A 4,751-nucleotide genomic window follows, 5' to 3' on the forward strand; every position below is an offset into this window, starting at 1 on the left:
ACGGTTCACACCCTTTGGAGACATCGCAATGAAGTCATCTTTGAAGGCGCTAAACCCAATCCCGAGGGGCTTATTATCTCTGTCAAGATCACAGTGTATAGGCTCCTCTTGACACTTTTCTCGCACGGTTTAATTGCTTTTTGAACTTTAGTGAGGGTCCTTTTGTATCTCTTCGGGTATGCCCAGAGTACTCTGTAAATATTACTAGATGAATGAAAACTTACATTTCACCCAAAAAAAAAAAATGGTACCAAAGTGCGAAGATGCAAATCTGAGTGAAACGGAGTGGAGTATCGCCAGAGGTGCGCCATACAAAGCAAGTCCACCCTTTCACAAAGCTGAAGCCCAAAGACGTTAGCAAAGTGCAGCCACACATCTCTAACTACTGCCCCTTCAATAAACCAATGAGAGATGCTCTCCTCTACCTCACAACATTGGCATTTTGATGGGAAAATAAATCTCTTTCGCTTCATGCGTTCATCCACTAGGATCCAATCCTGAAAAAGCTGCCACAAGAAGACGGACACCGTTCGCCGCAAGGAACGGTTCCATATTTCTATAAAATGTTGCCGCCAAGGGTGAGGAGTCCAGCTTCTTGAGGGTACCTTCCTTCCTCAGGGCTAGGCTTGGAAGGGAGCAACAGGCTTTCGTACTCGGCCTCCTTCTTGGGCCAAGCTTGATGAGGCAGGCTTCATCCTTGGATAGACTCTGGTGTGGGAGGCTCCCTCTTTGCTGAGCCTAGTGGGTCTCCCTCTTGCCCGGACCATGTTCCAGAGTGCTTCTTTCTTGGGTTAAGCTCAGCGACGCTGGGCGGGCTGACTTTCTCCTAGGCTGGCAGACCTGACTCGGGCTTATTTTTTCTTCTTGTGCCTATCACTTTTATGCCATACCATCAGACAGTATTTCCTTCATTTTTTATTTTTTTATTTTTACAGGAAAAATAATTTTGGACAAATTCAGGAAAGATTTATTTAAGAATAAGATCGGTCATAGAAATATCCTTTAAACATAACGTCGTTTTTGGATAAAACGATATTGTTTTAGGAGTTCGGAATGGTTTCATGAACACCAAGACCAACCGTGCCTCAATAAACCACGAACATTTGACCAATGCGCATAAACTAAAACGACGTCATTTTTTTTTTAGTGACTGCATTAGGAATGATTTTTTTAAAATTCCATCTTGCAAAGCGTATTCTAAAACTTTTATATATATACAACACTTAGCATATTTGTTACTTCCCCTTCCCCTTACCCTCCCTCACTCTCGCGTTCTCTCTCTCTCAAAAATTCTCACAATCGCTCGTTCGTCTCCTTGCCATCGTTCGCTACCACCAGTACGTCTCTCTGTTCGTCGTCCCTCCCTCTTTCTTTTTCATGTTAGTGGCCATTTGTTTTTCTTTTTCCTCTCCTATTTTTCTGATTCCACCCTCCCCGCTCCTTTTACTGATTTTATCCCCCATTTTTTAAAATAATTTAAAAAATTTCCCCCCTCAGTCGCCGTTTTTTTTTTTGCTTTTCCTCCCCCATTTTTCTGATCCCCCCCCCCCCCACCATTATTCTGATTTTTCCACCATTTTCTGAAAATATTGTGTAGGAAAAGATTTCTTAAAATACTTGTGTAAACAATAATTTTATGAAATTTTATAGCAAAATTTGTGAAATTTTAATTTTTTTTAATGTTTTTTGAAATTAGAAAGATTTGCAGAATTCTTTTAACAAAAATTAAACTCGAACTTTTCTGAAATTAAAATATATTTTTTAAAAATTATAAAAGTTTCTGAAAATATAATATATTTTTTTGGAAAATATATATATCATACTAAAATTAAAATTATTTTTTTGAAACTTAAATATATTTTTCTAAAATTAAAATTTAATTTTCTCAAGTTATAAAAGTTTATGAAAATACAATATATTCTTCTGAAAATATATATTACACTGAAATTAAAATATATTTTTCTAATTGAAAATATATTTTTTTGAAATTAAAATAGAATTTTTTTAAACTATAAAAGTTTCTAAAAAAAATTTATCACATTGAAATTAAAATATTTTTTGTCATTAAAATATAATTTTCTAGAATTATAAAACTTTCTAAAATGTAATTTGCTTTTTTGAAACTATATATATCACACTGAAATTACAATATATTTTTTTGAAATTAAAATATAATTTCCTAAAAATAAAATATATTTCTAAAATTATAATATTTTTTTTGTACTTTTCATGTAATTTGTGTAATTTATGCAATTGTGTAATTTATTGTACAGTTTAATTATTTGTGAAATTTATTGTACGGATCTGCAATTATTTAATTGCAACAATCAGAACCTTAGACTAATAAAATTTTCAATAATAATATTATTTAAATAACAGTATCAATAATCACAACCTAAGACTAATGAAAATTTCCAAAAATAATATTATTTACATAACTATATCAACAATCACAACATAAGACTAATTATTAATAAAAATGTACAGTTCCTTTGTAACCACGTATAAACAGACCACGCATGCCCTTAAGCGTGCCCTTAAGCTTCTTTAGCCCATCAAGTCGTGAATTTTGTCAGTAGAACTAGTTAGGTTTATCCATTTTCATCATGTTAATAGAAAAAATTGGATACACTTAAGTAATAGTATAACAAAAAGTTTAGGTGATATGTTAAAGAAGCTTAAACCAATGCTTGGCCCGTTTGTTTATTTGCACAAAGGAACTAAATATTTTTAAACAATTAATGAGTTTAATAATTATAACTTCATAACAATATTTTCAATGTGTAAGAATTATTATATTCTTTTTAGTTATTATTGATTTAGGGTAATTTTTCATCAATTACAAAAACTAATACTTATAAATAATTGTATAGATCATGTCTAGTGGTGCGCATCTTGTACCGTGTGGTCGTGGTTGTGGTTGTGGTCGTAGTCCGCCACCTCCGGTAGCACCATCTAATGCTTCCCAAGTTGGGGAAGTAGTCCTTCGACCACCCCTACCACCTGACACGGCCAGACCGTCATCTGCCCTGTAGACTCAAGATGATGCTAGACCATCTGGAGCTGCATTGACAGCTGCCACACCAGCGGCACCACCACCACCACCAGTCTCCCATCATGAGCTTGCTATATCAGCCTTGATGATGAGAGGTAATGTTATTTATGAAATTTTTTAGTATTATTTTACCTTGAAAATTTCTAATTGGCATGTCTTTTCAGGTCTGACCGCTGCTTCCCTAACCTCATCAATGCAATGGTGCGGGGACACTTTCCCCACCCGTAGCCATGTCTGAGGCAGATGCTGCTAGAGTACCAACATTTCTAGTTCGAGAGCATGAAGGTATATACTTTAAATTAATTTGGTATTTCTAATAATCTAAATTGTTTAATAAATTTTACTGATATTTTGTTTAATTTTATTATTGTAGATGACGTATTGGTGGGACTGTGATGATGAGTCCATGTTTCGGTCTTCCACATTGGGCGAAATGTACATCCTGAAGACATTCTCCGTCGCCCGGTTGAGCCTGGTCAAGCCACTTTGGCTAGCCAACGAGGTCTGCCTCCAACTCGAGGCACACTAAGCCAGCGAGGATTTTCATCAGGAGTTCTCGAAGAATAAGGTGAATCGGACTACGACCCCCCACAATATCGTCGACTATGTACCGCTGGGGATCTTCCTCTATCGGCATGCACAAGAGAAAGTTGGTAAGTAAATGATGCTACTTTCTAAAGTCTATCATTATTTTAAAAATAAAGTTTATTCTCCAACAAGTGACATAGCTCCAAAGGCCACCAAAGTAGATGGAGTTATTTGAAAGATGCAACAAGAAAAAGGAGAACGACGGCTGGAGCAGGCCGAGGGCAGCTGAGGTGGCTGTATGTACCTTATTAATATTATTTCTTTAAAAAAATTAATTCTTGGTTATAAGTACTAATAATTTTATTTGTTTTGCAGGAGAAGTTCTAGAAGCTGATGGAGGATCGTCAGCCTCAATCCACAACCGAGGACCACGATACACCGGCCGAACCGAAGGCTTCACTAGCAGTGATGGAGCAACAGATGTGGCTGGTTGTAGTTGGGGGCAAGAACAAGAGCTGAGTATTCGGCCTTGGTTCTGAGGCACACATCTCCAACCGGACCTTCACATCACTATCGCCACCCCCACTAACACTGTCGCCGCCAAAACCAAACCTGACCATGGAGGACCGCATGAACCGGCTCGAGATGATGATGGCCGACATGATGACCATGATGAGGGAGATGTGGACCACCTCCTCTACTACGGGATCATCATGGCTAACCGCCTCCACTAGCATCCCAGCACTGCCTCCGACATACCACTGGGTCCCGAACTGAGACGATTTCTACATCACTGACGAGGGTTTAGATTAGGTTTTAAATTTTTTTATTTTTTTTAACTAGACAATATTTTATATTATTATAATATTTTTTCTTAATTATTCACGTTTCATAATATTTATTACATTTCACTATTTTATATTTATTCAATTAATTAAATTTATAAATATAATTAATTAAAACTTTATTAAATTAGTTTAATTATATATTAAAATTTATTAAATATATAAATAAAATTATTTATTAAAATTTATTACATAAAAATAAAAAAAAAAACTAGAAATATAAAGAAATTATAAAATTTAAATTAGGAACGGTTTAGCAATTCTAAAGAAAATATTACAATTCTAAATAAATGACCAATCATAATAACATTACTAAAACAGTT

General features: G+C 35.2%; 1 long non-coding RNA gene across 1 annotated transcript; it reads left to right on the top strand.

Moving 5' to 3' along the window:
• The first annotated feature begins 1,249 nt into the window (after positions 1 to 1,249).
• Positions 1,250 to 4,380, top strand: LOC148787712 (uncharacterized). The gene is made up of 5 exons (XR_016066192.1): positions 1,250 to 1,337; positions 2,874 to 3,150; positions 3,220 to 3,340; positions 3,429 to 3,879; positions 3,959 to 4,380. It is a non-coding gene; the product is annotated as an uncharacterized LOC148787712 (long non-coding RNA).
• Positions 4,381 to 4,751: the final 371 nt, after the last annotated feature.

Source organism: Sesamum indicum, linkage group LG6 (assembly GCF_026168435.1).
Source record: "Sesamum indicum cultivar Baizhima isolate 11 linkage group LG6, ASM2616843v1, whole genome shotgun sequence".
Taxonomy (NCBI): Eukaryota; Viridiplantae; Streptophyta; class Magnoliopsida; order Lamiales; family Pedaliaceae; genus Sesamum; species Sesamum indicum.